At 48.3% G+C, this 19,359-nt stretch overlaps 1 protein-coding gene across 3 annotated transcripts in view; it reads left to right on the top strand.

Moving 5' to 3' along the window:
- Positions 1-1,117: 1,117 nt before the first annotated feature.
- Positions 1,118-19,359, top strand: part of ASCC2 (activating signal cointegrator 1 complex subunit 2) — a 1,015,237-nt gene continuing 996,995 nt past the window's right edge. For all 3 annotated transcript variants that reach the window (XM_069619287.1, XM_069619286.1, XM_069619285.1), the window contains exon 1: positions 1,118-1,246. The gene's annotated coding sequence lies outside the window, so the exon portion shown is untranslated. The remainder of the gene's footprint in view (positions 1,247-19,359) is intronic.

Raw genomic sequence — 19,359 nt, 5'->3', positions numbered from 1 at the left:
AGGACTTGGCAACTAGGGGCAAAATGGGCCATTTATCTAATGGGAAATAGCATGACTTGGCCACTAGGGGCAAAAAGGGCAATTTCTCTAATAGGAACTAGCCTTCTCAGTTTGAGTAGGCTAGTCCCATTATTATGCAGGACTAGGCCACTAGGGGCAAAAAGAGCCATTTCTCTAATGGGAACAAGCCTTCTCTGTGTGATTGGGCTAGTTCCCATTATTATGCAGGACTTGGCCACTAGGGGCAAAAAGGGCCATTTATCTAATGGGAAATAGCATGACTTGGCCACTAGGGGCAAAAAGGGCAGTTTCTCTAATGGGAACTAGCCTTCTCAGTTTGAGTAGGTTAATTCCCATTATTATGCAGGACTTGGCCACTAGGGGAGCAATAAGGGCCATTTCTCTAATGGGAACTAGCCTTCTCTGTGTGAGTGGGCTAGTTCCCATTATTATGCAGGACTTGGCCACTAGGTGCAAAAAGGGCCATTTAAATGACATGACTTGACCACTAGGGGCAAAAAGGGCAATTTCTCTAATGGGATCTAGCCTTCTCAGTGTGAGTAGGCTAGTCCCATTATTATGCAGGACCTGGCCACTAGGGGAGCAAAAAGGGCCATTTCCCTAATGGGAACTAGCCTCCTCAGTTTGCGTAGGCTAGTTCCCATTATTATGCAGGACTTGGCCACTAGGGACAAAAGAGGCCATGTCTCTAATGGGAACTAGCCTTCTCAGGATGAGTGGGCTAGTTCACATTATTATGCAGGGCCTGGCCACTGGGGGAGCAAAAAGGGCAATTTCTCTAATGGGAACTAGCCTTCTCTGTGTGAGTAGGCTAGTCCCATTATTATGCAGGACTTGGTCACTAGGGCCAAAAAAAGGGCCATTTTTCTAATGGGAACTAGCCCACTCACACCGAAGCAGCTATTTCCCATCTGAGAAATGGCCCTAACAATCGATGGTCCGTTTCTCGGATGGGAACTAATATCAAACCTGCACGGAGTGCTCCTTCCTCCTTGATTCTCTCCCGAACCACGTACGTCCTACGTGGAAACGTCAAGACAACTTTAAACGAATACGTGTATACGTCATGAAAATGTAAAGGCATTTTAGAAAGTGTCGGCAAAGTTTTAAAGGAACACACAATGTTATCGGATCTCATAGGGAATTTAAATATGTGATTCATAATGAAAGCAACATAAGGCTTCCCTTTACGAAACGCTAATTTCCTGATTGCAGGCAGCATCAGGTGAGTGCATGCGATCCAGCTGATGTAGTGAATTTTATGTGCATTTCTTAAAGCATCCATTAAATTAGACGTCCTTTATTGTTATATTGGTAAACTGGAGCCCTTTTGCAACCTCTGGAAATGCACGTTGAAGCTGTAATTCGTTGTATTGTACTTAACACATGTTGAAATTAAACATTGTAAGTACGTGACTTTATAAACATCTGGTTTTGAAATTACACAGGGCAGCCTAGACACAGTAGCTGCGCCGAAGCTCATTTACGGTACAGTTCAGACTCTGGAATGGTCACAGACGCGCAGTAACTGCTGTGCAGCCACTACACAGACCCTGCTCTGGTGTAAGTGACTACATATATAATAATACCTGCTCCAGCTTATGAGCGCAGACGTGTACTGTCTCCAGTGTCTACTCTGAAAGTATTGATTCCTCAGGGTTAATGGTTGCAGATCGGGTACTATGTTCCATACATGCCAACATTCTGTGACCAAAAATCTGTAGGAATCTTAAAAGTTCCAAAAATATTGAAAAAATCAGTATTTGTTGCCACTAAATCGGTAGGCGGTAGGACTGCTTAAAAATCGGTATCCTACTGCCTAAATTGGTAGGGATGGCAAGTATGTAGTAGGTGCCGGAGAGAGGGACGCTGCGTTGTGCAGCTATGCTGAAGAAATAGCATATTGCACTTGCAGGCGCGTGGACGTGGCAAGACTCGTGCAGGGCGGGGCGCAAGCTCACACCTGCCAGAACTCATTAGGAGGAGTGGCTTGCCATTCCTTCAGCGGCTTGCCCCAGCATGTAGATGACTGGCACCGGGGAGCTGAGGTAGAGTGAACCATGTGGCTGTTGATATCCAGAAGTGCTGGAGCGGATCTCGCGTGCACCTCTGACAGTCTGGGGAGGTTGCACTGGCGCACTGGTCTGCTAACTGCTGCCAGTAAGAACACACCATTATAAAAGCTGCAGCTTGGACACATCCCCACTAAAGAACGTTCCTCGGATTCTGTGTACTTGCACACCGTGCAACCATGGCTGAACAGGCTGCTAAAACCAGGCCAAAAAAATCGGTATTTGTTGCCACTAAATTGGTAGGCGGTAGGACTGCTTAAAAAGCGGTATCCTACCGCCTAAATCGGTAGGGTTGGCAAGTATGATGTTCTAATGACCCTTCTGTGGATAATAACTGCAGACACAGTGTCTGTTCTAGGTCTGACTGCTGTCACAGAAAACAACCGCTCAATGAAAATCGGCAGACACTACCTTCTCCAGCGCTAATGGTAAAGGCCCATCACATCCTCTGGCTGGAGCGAATGAGTGCAGACACAATACCTGCTCTGGAACTAAGGCCTTCCGATACAGTATGTCGTACCTGCTCATCCGCTTCACCTGGCAATACCTGCCCTGTGGCAAACAATTACAGACAGAGTGCCGGATCTGGGATACCGATTCCAGACACAGTACCTGCTAATCCGTTACATATGAAATAATACCTGCCCTGGGGTTTAAAACTACAGACACAATACCTGCTCTGCACAGTACATACTCTGGAGCTAATGATTCCAATCACAGTATCTGCTCTGGAGCTAATGGCATTTAACATAATACCTGCTCATGAGCACATCTGGGGTTAATGACTGCAGAAACAGCAAAAACCCCATGCACTCTTTCCTTCTCGTGTATCCGTTCCCGTTCCTTATTCACCTCTGACACCTCGAACCACACTCTCTGAAATGAACGTACAGCGTAAAGAAGTGATAAGTAGGGATAAACCATCATGCCACGATTTTGAAAACGTGCTTGGTTCAACTGATGGGCTGCGCATTCACTTCACTTGCGCCAAAAAGGTGGTGAACCGTGCACAAAGGACATTTAAATGTGTGCACCATAACTGTGCACTTTGAGGTGTTCTTTTCCACCCAAGTGCACAACTGCGCAAGGCATAGGGTTGAAAGGGGGTTCTGGGAATTTTCAAGTACATCACCATTTTCAAAAGAGGTGCACTTTTCAAAGCAAAGGGGGAAAACATTTCCCTGTGCCAAATTTGGTACAGGTGCAGGGGGATATAAAATGTATGGGTAGGTCACTTATGACCCTCTCACGCAAAGAGTGAGTGAAAGCTGTGTGCGCATAAGCGAGTTATTGTTGAGTCAAATAATGTGTGTGGGTGTGTTTGTGCTGGGCCAGGGAGCTGATTTTGGCTGGTGAGGGCAGCACAGTAACAATGCACTTTTACATTTTAAAAAAAATGTCATTACTATTTTCAACAGTAAGAACACATGTAACTCCCTCCCCATCCCTTCTCCTCTCTGCCCCCCCTTGATCCCCACCCATGTAACCAACAACACACCCAGTCCTGCTCCCCGCTCGAGTCCATAAACTATGTACATGGCTCCCAGTACCAAGTTTCTGTGAGTGGCCAGCTCTCTCGCCAGCCGTTGTACAGGCCCATGCACCGTTTGAGAACCCCCCACCCCATAGTCCTTGTCTCCCCTAGAAACGAAAGCCATATCTCCTCCCAGCTTCCTGTGAAGGTGCCCTCCTCAATTGGAGCAAGTACTCACACCAGCCCCAGCAATCTCATTTTCTCTCGGGCACCATGTGGCCCACGAGTCCCCCTGCAGTTGATGCAGGACAATGTCCCAGTCTGAGAGAAACCCTTGAATCGAATAGGTCACCCACACCTGTGCAACAAAGTTCCAGATTTTATTAACCCATTTGTGTTCTGTGGGGGCAGCATTTTGTCTCCATTTTTGTGCCACCACAAGTGTTGCCGCCACTGCAATGCGGATGATGTATGTCTTTCTTTGAGCTTTCAAGGGTAGATTTTCCAGAACCCTGCCCATTCCCAGGATGGCCATTGCTGTGTTATCCGGCATATAACTCCCAAAAATACTATTCATTACTGCACAGGTCATATCTCAATAAGGTTGTATGACTGGGCATTCCCACCAGACATTCTTGCACAATCCCAGGTCCCCACATCCCCTCCAGCAGAGTGCTGACGCAGTTGGTTAGAATTTATGTCGTTTTTCTGGGGTGAGATGCCATCGGACCATTATCCTAACCTACATCTACTGAATCTGGATGGCCTGCTTGAGCTTGGGGAAATATGCCATAACTGAGTCCAAAGTTCCCCCTCCATCGGCTGCCCCAATGCAGTTTCCCACTGCTCCATATAGTTGTCAGAACGTTGCCTACCCTCCCGAACCTGATACTTCAGATGTACTGTCCTTACGTTCAGATGTACTCTTCTGGCGAGATGTAGTCCAAAACCAGGAAGTGGATGCTTTCCAGTGGCTAAGGCAGGAATCAATGACCACCAAGTTCTGCTTCAGATTGCCCAAGTCTGCGGATTGCCGAAAGAGAATAGGACCATTGCACGGTCAGTCCGTCTCCAGTAGGTGGGTGCGAACCTACTACAGTAAGTGGGCTAGGCTGACACGCAACCAAGCAGAAGCAGACAGCAGCCTTCCAGATAGGATGAGAAAGAAATGCGAAGTGCAAAGGCGAAATACAGGAAGGAAAGGAGAGTAGCAGGACACATCAGAAGACTACTGCGAACAGGTAAGTAAACTCACGTACCGTGGTAGTTGAGTGACCAGAAAGGCTAGATGAAAGCAGAGGCAGGGCGAGGTGCTAGTACGCGGGAGATAACGGAACAGAAAAGAGAGAAAAAGAACAGTAGAACACATCGTTAACAATACGCTGGGAAAATAACAGGGTAAGCGTACAGAAAGGCATAAGCCCAAAGGAGGCTGAGTGACAGACTTCCCAGCAAGAGTCAGACTGAAAGGAGGAGCTAGCGAGTGAAAGTCTGCAGCGACCGAAGGAAGAGAGAGAGTAGTGAAACGAAACGGTAATAGTCCGCTTTTGAAAACGAAAACAGTGACTCTGAGAGAACCCAGAAAAGGAGAGGATCAGAGGAGAGGAGTATCGGAAGGGAAACACTGACAATAGGTGTCAAAAAAACAAGCAGAGATCAAGTAGAAAACTGTGAGCTACACAAGCTTAAGGAGAAGGAAACTGTGTGAGACACAGCAGCGTTGGCAAGTCGAAAGACAGATACAATGTGCTGCAGAAGGGGCGTGGCCCTGAGATATACCTGCGGCGGCCATCTTGGGGGAAGGCTAGAATGCACAGATGGTTAATCACTAGGTATACCTAATGCTTCCAAGCTTGCCATAACTTCCAGGGACTAAGCCTGACAGTATACCTCCTTTCCTTTGGGAGACCCCCGGGTTTGCCTGGATGCAGCTGATGAAACCTTAGTAGGAGTCTGGGGGCTTGGATATGGCTCCTGGGTTCCCAAGTCCTTTCTTCAGCTGAGTACCCTTTCCAACGCAACAGGTATTGAACCCGACCTCTCCTATAGCGTGAATCAACCAAGTAAGAGACCTTGTACTCCTTGGGAATGTTGGGTTCTGTGGGCCTCACCATTCTAATCCTTCTGTGGTAGGGGTCTTCCTTGTGTTCCTTAAGTAAGGAGGTGTGGAATACCGGGTGTACCCGGTGAATTCTTGGTAATCTCAAATGGACGGCGACTGGGTTAACCCGGGCTAATATCGGAAAAGGACCGATATAGCGAGGAGCGAACTTGCCTATATGAACCTGGTTAGATAGGAACTTGGTTGACAGCCAGACAAGATTACCCGGTCTCCAATCTGGGTTAGGTCTTCTACTGCGGTCAGCCCATCTCTTGTGCTCTTGTCTGCTAGATTCCAAAGACTTGATTGCGGTATCTTACACCTTCTGGAGTTCTGTGAGGAAACAGTCAATGGTGGGTGAACTGGTGGGGGTGAAACCGGTCCACGGAAGGTGCTGTGGGTTATAACCATAGGTGCAAAAGAATGGGCTCATGCGAATGGAAGAATGAGTGGTGTTATTATATGCAAACTTTTATTGCAGAAGGAACAGTCATCCTGTTCTGAGCTGCAGAAGCATCTAAGGTATTGCTCTAAGCCTACATTGAGTCTCTCAGTTTGGCCATTGCTCTGTGGGTGATATCCAGAAGATAGAGCTCGGTGGATGCCTAATCGTTGGCACAAGGAGGACCAGAACTTGGAGGTGAACTGTGAGCCCCTGTCGGACACTATAGTCCTAGGCAGGCCATGAAGACGGACAATGTCACGCAAAAATACGGTAGCTGTCTCCGGTGCTGAAGGGAGATGAGCTAAGGCCGAAAAAATGAGCCAACTTAATAAAGGAGTCTATGGTTACCATGATGGTGGTCATGCCCTTGGAAATTGGAAGATCTACAATAAAGTCAGTTGAGATATGTTCCCATGGGTGGCCGGGTAACTGTGGTTGTTGCAATAGACCTGGTCTACCAGTTGCCGTCTTGCTGGTAGCACAGGTGGCACATGTGAGCACATATCTTCTAACATCCTTGTGTAAAGAGGACCACCAAAACCGGCGACTGACTAACGCCTGGGTCTTTTTAATACCCAGGTGTCCTGCCAAAGAAGAGTCATGGCACCAGGATATAACCTGATTGCGGAGCGACTCTGATGGAAGATACAGTGCCTTGCCATGGTAATAAAGTCCCTCTTTGACCTACACAGTGATCGGCCATCCGGTATACCAGGTGGTTGGTTATACTGCTGTAACAGTTCATGCAGGAAGGGAGTAATTGCTGAAATAGTCCTCATCTTAGGGTGAATGCGTTCCTGACCTTGCTAGAGCCCCGTGTCTTCCCCCTTGGCTGCGGGACAATGCATCTGCTACCTGGTTTTCGGTACCTGGGATATACGTGATGAGAAAGTCGTACTGCGAAAAGAAGTATGCCCAACGGGCATGATGGGAGTTGGCACATTCCATCTGTTGTAATACACGCAGGTTTCTGTGGCCAGTACAAATCAGGAACTGATGAGTGGCCCCCTGGAGCAATTGTCGCCACTCCTGACAGGCCTTTTTTATAGCCAACAATTCCTTCTCAAGGACGGAATAGTTGCGCTCACTGGACGTCAATGTCCTTGAGTAATAGGCCACAGGGTGTTCCAATCCATCTTCTGTCTTCTGAAGGAGAACCGCACCCAATGCCCCTACCGAGGCATCTGTCTCGAGAATGAATGGTTTGTCCTGATCTGGTTGTACCAGGACCGGGGCTGATGTAAACAAATCCTTCAAGTGACGGAAGGCTTCTCTGGGTTCTGGCCCAAAAACTTGGTTCCCTTTTAAGTAAGGCGGTAATCGGCAATACCAGCTTAGAGAAGTTGGGGATGAATCTTCTGTAAAAGTTTGCCAAGCCTAAGAATCTTTGCACTTCTTCTTTCACATTCTGTGGCTCCTTCCACTTCAACACTGCCTTAACCTTTTAAGGGTCCATAGGAATTCCATCCTGAGAGAGGATGAACCCCAGGTAAGACACCGAGGTGACTTTGAATTGGCATTTTTCAGGATTTACCAGGAGATGGTTCCTTTGTAACCGATGTAACACCTCCTTCACCTGCTGACGGTGGTCCTGTAGTGACTGAGTAAAGATTAAGATATCATCCAAATAAACCACTACCGACAGGAACAACATATCGGCAAATATTTTGTCTATGAACCTCTGAAATATAGCAGGTGTGTTCACTAGACCAAACGACATTACTCTGTATTCAAATAAGCCCAGAGGAGTCTGAAAGGCCGTCTTCCATTCGTCGCCTTCTCTTATTCTCAGTAGGTGATAGGCCCCCTTGAGATCCAATTTAGTGAAGTGCACAGCCCCTTGTACCGCTTCCAAAATGTGTCGTAGAAGCAGAATAGGATATGTGGCTCTGGTAGTTACATGATTTAGACCTCTATAATCTATGCATGGTCCGAGTTCTGAAGAGTCTTTCTTGGGGATGAAGAAAAGGGATGCTCCACAAGAAGATCTGGATTCCCGGATCAGGCCGTTCCGTAGATTGGCGTCTAGGTACTCCTTAAGCGCTCTTCTTTCTGGTAATGATGGAGGGTACATGGGTCCGAATGGAACGGTAGCATCTGGTACCAGTTCGATAGCGCAATCCTCTGAACGGTTAGGAGGTAGTTGTCTGGGTAAAGTGTCCTTGAAGACCTCAGCAAATTCCTGATATTGTAAGGGAATGGAAGAGACGGTCCGAGTCTGAGTAGAGTGGGTTTTTACCTCCACCTTGATACTTGAGGCTTCCATGCAGTGAAATCTACAATACTGAGAATTGAAACTCGGACGGTTTGATGCCCAATCGATGGGAGGGTTGTGCCGACGCAACCATGGTATACCAAGTACAGGCGGGAAATGCGCATCTCTTATAATATCAATTGACAAGAGTTCTTGGTGTTCCCCTATCATCATCCTCAAGGGGATAGTTTCCTTGACAATGGGCCCAGTGGACAGCAGAGTTCCATCCACCCCTTCTACAGGAATCGTTTTTTGTTTAGATCGTAATGGTACCTGGTTCTCCCTTACCCAGTCCACATCAATGAAATTACCTGCTGCTCTGCAGTCTAGCATGGCCATCACTTCCTTAGGTTCTGAATCGGTTATCCATAACCGAACTTGAAAACCATCAAACGATTCTCAGTGTCTTCTATTGGTCTGGTATGGTTGAAAGGGCTGCTGGCTTCTCCCCCGATATCTCCCTTGCATAAGACCGGGGGCTGGCGTTTCCCTTATGCCTAGGAGGGACCTCAGGGCAATTCCTGATTAGGTGTTTGGAGGAACCGCAGTACATGCACAAACCTGCATCATTATGTCTTTTGCGTTCCTCAGGTGTTAATGGCCCACGTGTTGTACCTATCTGCATAGGCTCTTCTGTGTTGATGGAGTTTCCTTGATGGGTTGCAGGTAAGGGTTTGGAGGAGGGTAGGAGCGAGATCTTCTCTTTTCTTGTCGTCACTCTCCCAGACGGTATTCAGTCTGCAGAGACAGCGTTACCAGCTCTTGAAACGTGGCAGGACGAGGTATTCTAGCCAACTCATCTTTAATGTCCTCATGTAATCCCCACCTAAAAATCGTCTGTTGTGCAGTATCTGGCCATGCTGCCTTGGCTGCCAGTCTTTGAAAACGAGAGACCTAGGACTGGACATCAGTGTTGCCTTCACGTGCATCAAGCATGGCCTCAAAAGAAGTGTAGTGTACTTCCGGGCGTTCAAAGCGCTCTCGCAATAAACCTAGCAAACAGTCATAGTCATTTAGTACTGGATCGTTGTTGGTCACCAACGGAGTTGCCCAAGCCAAGGCATTACTTGTCAGATTGGTAATCAGTAAGCCAACTCGTGATCGTGCTGTCTCATAGGTGCGAGGTCTAAAGGCAAAGTGAATCTGGCAGGCATCTGTAAAATCCTTTAGACCCCCAGGGTTACCATCATATTTCCCTAATGACAAAGCCATAGGGGAAAGACCTCCTCTGTTCTCATCCCGTACCACAACTTGTTGGCGGAGTGCCACATTTTCAGTACGTAAAGCCTGTACCTCTGATGTGAGATTCTGCATGGTGGCTACAAGCTCCTGGTATTGTTCCAATGACGCCATTTGGGTTTCTGGGCGTTGTATTCTTCAGAACGTTGCCTACCCTCCCGAACCTTCTCCTTACCTGATACTTCAGATGTACTGTCCTTAAGTTTAGATGTACTCTTCTGGCGAGGTTTCCTGGCGTCAGTGTCCTTCTTGTCCTTGGATCTCCTGTCTTTTTTTGTCATGCAAGTAAGGTCTGGCTTCCTCAGAGGCCACCTTGGCAGAGACTGATACCTGCCCTCTGAGGTCTCTGAGGAGCCAAACCTCAGACCAGGGAAAAAGCTGGTTGGCAACAAAAAACCCTGGTAGTAGAACTCTTGGATTGTTCTGGTTTTGTGGTGGATGATGCAGTTCTTGAGTGATGTATTATAATGGCTTTCACAGAAGGCAAGGGGATGATAAGCCCACTGAACACTGGGAGATGTAGTCCAAAACCAGGAAGTGGATGCTTTCCAGTGGCTAAGGCAGGAATCAATGACCTCAGAACAGAAAAGAGAGAAAAAGAACAGTAGAACACAGCAGTAACAATCCGCTGGGAAAGGGACAGGCTAAGCGTACAGAAAGGCGTAAGCCCAAAGGAGGCTGAGCGACAGACTTCCCAGCAAGAGTCAGACTGAAAGGAGGAGCTAGCGAGCGAATGTCTGCAGCAACCGAAGGAAGAGAGTGGGTAGTGAAACAAAACGGTAATAGTCCGCTCTTGAAAACAAAAACAGTGACTCGGAAAGAACCCAGAAAAGAAGGAGAGGATCAGAGGAGAGGAGTATCGGAAGGGAAACGCCGACAGTAGGTGTAAAAAAAAAAACAAAAACAAAAAAAGAAACAAGCAGAGTTCAAGTAGAAAACTCTGAGCTACACGAGCTAAGGAGAAGGAAACTGTGTGAGACACAGCAGCATTGTCAAGTCGAAAGATGGATACAACTCGCTGTAGAAGGGGTGTGGTGCTGAGATATACCTGCGGCGGCCATCTTGGGGGAAGGCTAGAATGCACCGCCGGTTAATCACTAGGTATACCTAATGCATCCAAGCTTGCCATAACTTCCAGGGGCGAAGCCTGACAATAGTTGCATGCCTGGCTCCTTTCCCCTTCTGCTATAATCCCATGTAACGCTCCTATCAAATGCATGTCTACGTGTCTATCGTAACAAACCGTTCAAAGGGCATGAGATCCCTGGTGGCCGTTGACCTGACCGTTGGGTTCGTAAGCCAGTGCCTCAGTCGAAAGTAGTGATACCTCTCCCCCTCATCTAGCCCAAAGTCCTGCTTACACTGTGCAAAGGATTTAATGTCCTGACCCGAGAACCTGCCACGTAGTTTGCGGCACCCTGCCTCCTCCCACCCATTGAAGGCTCCCCTTTCCATACCCGTGTGAACTGGGGAATCCTAAAGCGTGACGTCGCGGGGAGGGGAAGGTGGTTAAGTTCACCCTCCGCACTAGCTCATCCCATGAATCCTCCACTAGGGCCCCTATCCTGCTATGGTCTATCCCCATGGTTCGCCACAACACCCCGTCCAGTGCCGAGCCCACCACTGCTTTGTCCATTCAACACCAGACCTTCCCACGATCGACCCTGAACCAATCCCAGATCACTCTGATTTGACCCGCAAGGAAATAGAGACAGAAGTTTGGTGCTCAGAGCCCTCCCTTGCTTCTGCGTGACATTTGCATCTGCATAGCTACCCTGGTTCTCTTGCAGTTCCAAATAAATGACCCCACATGTTTTTGAAGGGTCCTGAAGAAACCTTGGGGAAACCCCACTGGCAGGGGCGTGAAAAAGTACATAATTTTTGGCAAAGTCACAATTTTATGGGCATTTTGGGACTCCATCCAGCATATTGATAAGGGCACCCATTCCGCCAGCAGCCGGTGCAGCTTTTCCGCTAAACACGGGTAGTTAGCATGGGAAAGAGCATCCAGAGAACCAGTAATCTGGACCCCCAAATATCTAATGCTGGTTTCTGCCCATCTACAGGGTACTATACCCCGCAATTCCTGATCATTTCCTGAGGGGGGCGGTCACGTTTAATAACTCTGACTTGTGGCCATTTATTTTTAACCCTGCCATCCCCCAAAAGAGAAGTTCCAGTGACATCTTCCTTCCCGAGCCCTTCGCTCATCTGTCTCCAACTCCCTCAGGGTCAGCCCCTTCTCGAAGCAATGAGCTGGGGGTAGATCTCTCTCTGCGGCAGGGGCCTCCCTCTGGAACAGCCTTCCTGCCTCCCTGAAACTTGAGGAGAACCATCTTCGGTTCCGGAAGCACCTCAAAACCTTCCTCTTTGCTTCTGCTTTCTCTCTCCCTCTCCCCTGCTAATTCTTCATTGAAACTGCACTGAACCTGCACCTGCGCCACTCTCACCGACCTCGGTCCTTGGCCCAGCCACTCTCCACTTGCACTGCCTCCCTGGCAACCCCTGCACTGCAGGACTGTCTCTGCATCCCTTACAGCCCCCCCTCCCAGCACTTGTCTGCACTTACCTTGCACTTGCCACCAGCTGGCCCCTATTTATTATATATTTTTTTTATTCTACTTACCCGGTTCAGCACTTCCCCCTCTCCTCTTCCCCTTGCACTTTTTCCCTTCCCCCTACCCCTGCACTTGCGCGATCTGAATGACACCTGGCCTAGTAGGATCGTTGTCTGTCTTTCCCCCCTGTTCCCCCCTCCTTGCCTCGTCGCGCCTTGAAACACTTGTGTATAGGCGCGTTACAAATGCCATATCATATCATATCATATCCATGGAGGTTTCTGGTTCTGTTTTCAAGAGGAGCATGTCATCCTTACCCCTAAAGGGAATCACCCTAATGCTGGCCAAGAGTGGCTCCAGGTGGATGGTGTATAAGAGCGTGGAGAGCGGGCAACCCTGCCTATTGCCTCGTGAGACCGTGATCCTCTGAGAGAGTTGCCTGTAGTTTCAAGCGCAAGGAGGGAGTTTGGTAGTTGGCTCTTACCATTTGAAAGGAATTTAGAACTGAATCCCATAACCTCCACGGTTTGGAAGAGGAATGGCCGTTCAATGCGGTCAAATGCCTTCTCAGCAGCCAACAGTAGTATAAGTGTTGTAGTTCTAGATTATTTATTTACTTTTTCAATCAGATGACAGACCCGCCAAATGTTATCCGAGGGCGGCCTATGCCTATTAAATCCCGACTGGTCGGGATCAATCTGTTTGGGCAGAGGCTTATCCAGGCGTGACGCCAGAACCTTGGTGTAGATCTTTGTGTCTAGATTAATAATTGCAATCGGCAGGTACGAACCGCATAGTGACATCCTTACCCGGCTTTGGGAGCAGCACAACCATGGCTTCTTTCATTGTTTGGGTGATACACCCAGCCCCCCCCCAAAAGAGTTGAATAGCTGCACTAAGCACAGTATTAGTGCATCTCTAAAGGTTTTGCAAAAGCATGCTGGAAAGCTATCCACACCCAGAGCCTTTCCTGCTGGCAAGGCAGCTATAGCCGCCTTTACTTGATATGATATGGCATTTGTAACGTGCCTATATACAAGTGTTTCAAGGCGCGACGAGGCAATGAAGGGGAACAGACGGAGGACAGAGACAATGATCTTAATAGGCCAAGTGGAATTGAGATCGCGCAAGTGTGGGGGAGGGGAAAAGTGCCAGGCGGAAGGGGAGGGGGCAGTGCTGTACATGGGATCAAAACAATAACAAGAAGTGCGGCCAGCAGGTGGCAGGTGCAAGGGTAAGTGCAGACAGCAGGTGTCCAAAAGTGCAGGTAGGGAGACTGTAGGGTTACAGATACAGACCCAAGTGCAAGGGTTGCCGGGAGGCAGTGCGGGTGTGCAACTAGCCGGGTAGGGACCTGGGCTTGAAATCAGAGGGTAGCCATGTGACCAGTGCAGTATCAGACAGGAAATCAGCAAGGGAGAGGAAGAGAGAAGGCAGAAGCAAAGAGGAAGGTCTTGAGGTGCTTTCGGAACCGGAGATGGTCCTTGAGTTTCAGAGAGGCAGGGAGGCTGTTCCAGAGGGAGGCCCCAGCTGAAGAAAGAGATCTACCATCAACTTGTTGCTCAGAGAAGCGACTGACCCTGAGGGAGGTGGAGGTAGAGGAGGGAAGAGATGTGAGGAGAAAAGGAGAGTGTGGAGTCGAAGATGGCCCTGAGGTACTTAGCCTCACAGGTGGGAGCAGGAAGAGGGCCAAGGGAGGTTGGCCAGAGAGTGACAGGAAAGGAGGGTGCAGGTGTGCCGATGAGGAGAATCTCTGTCTTACTGGCATTAAGGCAGAGCTTGTTGGCGGCACTCCACTCCTGGATAGCAGACAGTCAGAGATGAGAGGAGAAGAGGTGGCAGAGGGGAGCCTGAAAACGAGCCGAGTGTCATTCGCATAGCACTGAAAGTTGGAGCAGAGAGCGGCAATGCGGTGGGCAAGAGGTGTCTGGTATTGGTTGAACAGCCAGGGAGAGAGGTTAGACCCCTGGGGAATACCACAGGTCGAGAGTGAGATAAAGGAAAGGAAGGACTCAAGTTGGACCTGGGAGGGTCGATCAGAGAGGAACGAGGTCAGCCAGGCCAGGGCCTGATCGGTGATACGCAGGTCACCAGGGAGTAATGTCTCCCTCAAGTTCTTCCAGTTCTTGAGGAGTGATCTTAGGAAGAGAGCACTGTGATAGGTATTCCCTTTGGGCTCCCCCCTCAGGGGAATCTGATGTGCACAGGGATGAATAATATTATGTGAAGACTGAAATGATGTCAGGTAGAGCAGTGCTTTCTTGCCCCTCCACCCTACCTTTATTTTAAGAATTGTCCTTGACGCTTCTTTTCCTAATCGGCCGCGCTGACAGGCGATCCGCCTTATTGGCTTTGACATAATACCTCTGTTGGAGATAGAGCAATGTATGCTCTGCAGCTCTAGTCTGCAAAACATCTAATTGGCCCCTAATCAGTCGATGTTCCCATTGCAGCGTATTCCCCATGTTATTTGCCAATTGAGCCATTATTTGTTTGTTTAGCTTCCAATTCCCCCTGTAAGAGACCTAGTTGTTTGTCCCTCTGGCACTTCATCGTGATGAGCTCCCCCCTCATTGTAGCCTTAAACGTGTCCCACACCACCTGGTCGCATACACCCTCTGTTGCGTTAAGTGCAAAGTAATCTAAGATTTTGTTCTTTATGTCCTCACATTGGACAACTTCCGTAAGGATGTGGCTAGGGATCTTCCGCCGCCATAGGCCTGGTTCGTTCTGCTCCATATTTAAGGTAACCGTTATGGGCGAATGGTCTGACGGGGGGATCACTCCTAGCTCTATCCTTGCAACCCTACCCAATAGTGACCTTGAAATCCAGGAGTAATCTATCCTTGAGAAGGATGTATGACCATGGGAATAAAATGTGTAGCCCCCCCCCCTCAGTTCCCTCCAGCCATCTACCAACGCCAATTGGGCCATCTGTTTGTTCAAGCAGGTAGATGGCGCCATCTGTTTGTGGAACACCCGTGCGCTCCTGTCTTCTCTTGGGTCCCAGGCCAGATTAAAGTCGTCTACCAATATTATCTGCCCTTTGGCAAAAGTCTCCAATTTGGTCAGTGTCGCCCGCAAGGACCCATCTTGCCCTGTATTGGGGCATAGATTGCTGACACTGTATATGTCCCCCTCTCCCATTGGAAAGAGGCTGCCAGATACCCACCCTCTGTGTGCCCCTCTGTAGCTATTACCTGGAAGCCTGGGATGTCCTGAATAGCGATTTAACACCCCCCTCCTCCCCAGGGACGTTGGATTCGAACAGATGGCAGTACCCCTTGATTTTCTGCTTATGCCTGTCTCGCCTCCAAACTTGCATCTCTTGGAGGCCTACAATTCCTGTGACTTCCCTCGCCCCAAGAACTGTTCCTCCTCCCTTTTCTTAACCGTGGAATTAAGCCCCCTGACGTTTAGGGTTGTCAACCGAAGCACTTCCCTCTTATCCATGGTCGTCTTAGTGTGCAGCTCGCACTAATGAGTGGCTGCCGTTGGGATCTCCCCTGAATCCCCACCTCCTTTCACCCTGCCAACCCCCTCTGGGCGGGCTCAACCAGCCTCTAGCTTCACCTGACTCATAATCTCTGCATTTGCACCCTTGTAACAACTCAGAGTAAACCTGTGCGGGTCCTCTTAGACCTATGTAGATAAACCAAGACATTCTGTACCACCCACCTCCCCCCGGCACCTTTCCCCTAACTACCTACCCCAGGCGGACTACAACATTCCTTCCTGTAACCCCCCTTTTCCCTCCGCATGACGCTCCAGTGTCATTGGGCATGTGGGCACCTTCCACTCCTGCCCCTTCGTCGGGGGGGGGGGGGGTTAACCAGGTCCCGTAGGCCCCATTTTAACCCCTTGTTGAAAAACTTCGTCCACTTTCACATTTACCCCTTGAGCGGTTCTCTCGCCGGTCTTTGTTCTTGCCTTGGTGACCCTTCATCCTCAATCTTCAGTATTCTCATACCTTCCTCGCAGGTGGTGACCGGGGGCTGTTTCCCTTCCCATTCGAACAGTAGTCCAAAGGGAAACATCCATTTATAGTGTATGTCTGCTCAATTAGGGCACACAACACCGGGCCCATCCTCCTACGCTTCACCAGGTTGGTCTGGACGAGGTCCTGGAATAGCTGAAGTTCGTAGCCATTGTAGCTGATTGATCTGGCCCTCTTGGCAGAACCTTCTCCTTCTGCCTGTACTCGTGTAAGGCCGCCACTACATCTTTCGGTCTGGCCCCTGGCACTCCCCTCTTTGACCACACTCTGTGTTTGGGGTCCAGCTCTATCCCTGACGAGTCTTCCACCTCCAACAGGTCAACGAACACTTGCTGCACCATCATGCGTAGATCCTTGTCCGTCACCACCTCAGCAAGGCCCTTTATTCAGAAGTTGGATCTTCTTGAGCGGTTTTCAAGGTCTTCGCTCTGGGTCTCAATGTTCTATGTGACCCTTGCTAAATGCTGTACCAGCTTGTCGATCTTCCTTGTGTCCTCTGCGACCTCTTGTATGGCGCTCTCCGCTGCGTTGGTCTGCTCCTCTAGTTTTGTTATGTCCCTGTTAGGGAGAATTCTCAAAATGTGCTAATTTCCCTTATCTTTTGATGTAACTTGGGAAGTCTAGCTATCCCATGTGTCCGGGATTCAACGAGAGTGGGCAAGTCAGTCTCCCTACTTCTAATGGCCTGTATCGTGTCGGTGTTCCCTCCCCGCATGACACAGACCCAGCCCACACTATCTTACTATAGAGTGCTGGAGGTGTTGTCTAGCATCCCCTGAGTCTGACCACTCATGTAACAATCAGATGTTACCCTTTCCCACTTTAAATGGCTGGTGGTAGTGGTTTTAAACAAACTACCATGTTTTTTTTTCCGACCGCGAACATCGGTAGCTAAAAATTGGGTCAGCCATGTTTTCCAATATGGTGCCCCAGACCTATCTGTAAAAACAGACTCCGGTCATCTTTTTTTCGCCGTTTCTTTTAGGAAAGGTCCTTCTAGTATTCAACTCTGCGCGCCAAACCAGGTTTGGTCCCTTTGTTTGTTGGCCTTTGGTGGTCTTCAGTGCTAAAGCCCTTCTCTGGCGCCTGAGTGTCTGGGGTGGACAGGATGTGAGGGAGGTGCCCGAAACTCCCTGTGCTTTGTCTCCTGGGACACCTGAATGCACTCTGGCGTGATTGGCTGGCTGGCTGTCCGGCAAGGACAGCCACCCTGCTGTGTGAGTGACAGCCAGGCTGGAATGAATGGGGGAAAACTGTTAAAAGAGAATAAACACACACGCACACCTAAACCGTATAAAAAGGTCCCCTTTTCAAGAATTTAAATCAAGTAGCGAGGTGCAGAGGAGAATACACAACCTCTGACACTGGGTTGTAGGTTTGAAAGCAACAGAGACAAGAAGGTATCCACAAGCTGTGGAACCCTCTCATCCCCTGCACAGTTAGGGTTACTATCCTAAAACAGACAATAGTTAGAGCTTTATCAATATGAATGTTCACAATGAAGTAAGGATAAGAGTTTAAAGCAGTTCAATCTGTAGGGGTAAACAGGCGTTACACCAATGGATTCAGGGTAAGAATGATTTTTTCATTTACTGCAGCATTCTCTAAGTAGATGTACATAACATCTATAGGTTACTGATAACATAGAGTGAAATATATATCATCCGAATTGGATAATTACCACAGCTAGATTTGCAGCATTCAGAATCACCTGGGGGCACCTATGGGAGGTCGGAAACTTTCCTATTTGGTAACCATATGAATAATTTGATCAGATTCATCTAATTGAATACTTGCACAATACTGTTTTAATGTTGTCTTTTTCTAGAGAGACACAGGAAGAACTAAAGATTGCAAAGGAGCTAAGAAACCTTTATGAACTACTGTATATTATGAAAATCACAAGTATTTACTCCTGATGAGGGAAACTAGTTCCCGAAACGCGTTGAGCGATGCTATAATTGTAGCAAACTTCATAGAGACTATTAGTTACCCGTTTTTTCACATTATGAAGTTAATAGGGCGATAACATGTACAAACAGAAATATATGATTTTATTTCTAATCAAAAAGCATCTGAGCCAAGAGGCTAGCAGCACTGGCAAAATAAAATAAAAAATTGAATTATCATTGAACATCAGTTGTTTGAAATTAGTGGAATTGGTGATTTCTAACCATATGAAAAAATCGTACTTACCCTGAATCCATTGGTGTACCGCCTGTTTACCCCTACAAATTGAATTGCTTTAAACTCTTATCCTTACTTCATTGTGAACATTCATATTGATAAAGCTCTAACTGTTGTCTGTCTTAGGACAGTAACCCTGAGTGTGCAGGGGACGCAAACAGCCGGAAAACTGTTAAAAAGCAGGCTTCTGGGACTTGGAAAGCAGAGTCGACCACTGGAATGAAAGAACCGAAGATGAGCTGAAGGAAGACGACTGCTGCAACTCCTGGTCCACCGGTGAAGCCCTGCTGCGGGTATGAATTGCCTGAAACTCCATCGACAGAGAAGCCCTTCAAGGTTAACTCTTTCCCTTGAGTTTGGTGGGAACAACCAACTCGTAAGCGGCCTGGACACCGTCCCCATATTGGTCGAAAATTCTGCAGAGTGCTGTGGAAAACCGGATAGCCAGTGGGAAGGATACCAGTTCGTGGTCTTTAAGGCACTCACACCTTAAACCGACGTTTTGCCAAGCTTGTGGCCTCTTCCCTGGGCAGAGCAGGAACCTCCCGACATCCTCCTTCTTGTCCCCACGACTGAAGCTCAGGAACAGCGAGATCTGAAGGAACTGCCAGGAACAACTGCCTCAGCTACAGCTCTTCTTCACTTTAAAGGTACTGTGCAAATGCCGTCAGGAAATCTTTTCGGCTGCGGTGAAAGTTTGTGAAACTTTCCTGACTTTGAAGACTTGTCCTTCCCTAAACCAACATCTAACGTTTCGTCCGACCAAATTCTTCTAAAATCCATGGCAAAGACTTAACCGTTTACTACCAGAACTGTGCTATTTTATACAAGACTCTGAACCATTGACTTTGGCCCAGGCCTATTGAATTGAATTACTGAAACCCTTTGCCCTGCCTATGAAAGTATTTGTGACTTGATTTATTTTAACCATGTCTTCTTACCCCTTTTAAAAGTAATTGACGTGCCATTTTGCTCCCACTTCAGGGGAGCTGAACTTGTTCAATAACTTAT

Source organism: Ambystoma mexicanum, chromosome 10, assembly GCF_040938575.1.
Source record: "Ambystoma mexicanum isolate Mex_15411 chromosome 10, UKY_AmexF1_1, whole genome shotgun sequence".
Taxonomy (NCBI): Eukaryota; Metazoa; Chordata; class Amphibia; order Caudata; family Ambystomatidae; genus Ambystoma; species Ambystoma mexicanum.
This window is presented reverse-complemented; position numbering and strand designations above follow the sequence as displayed.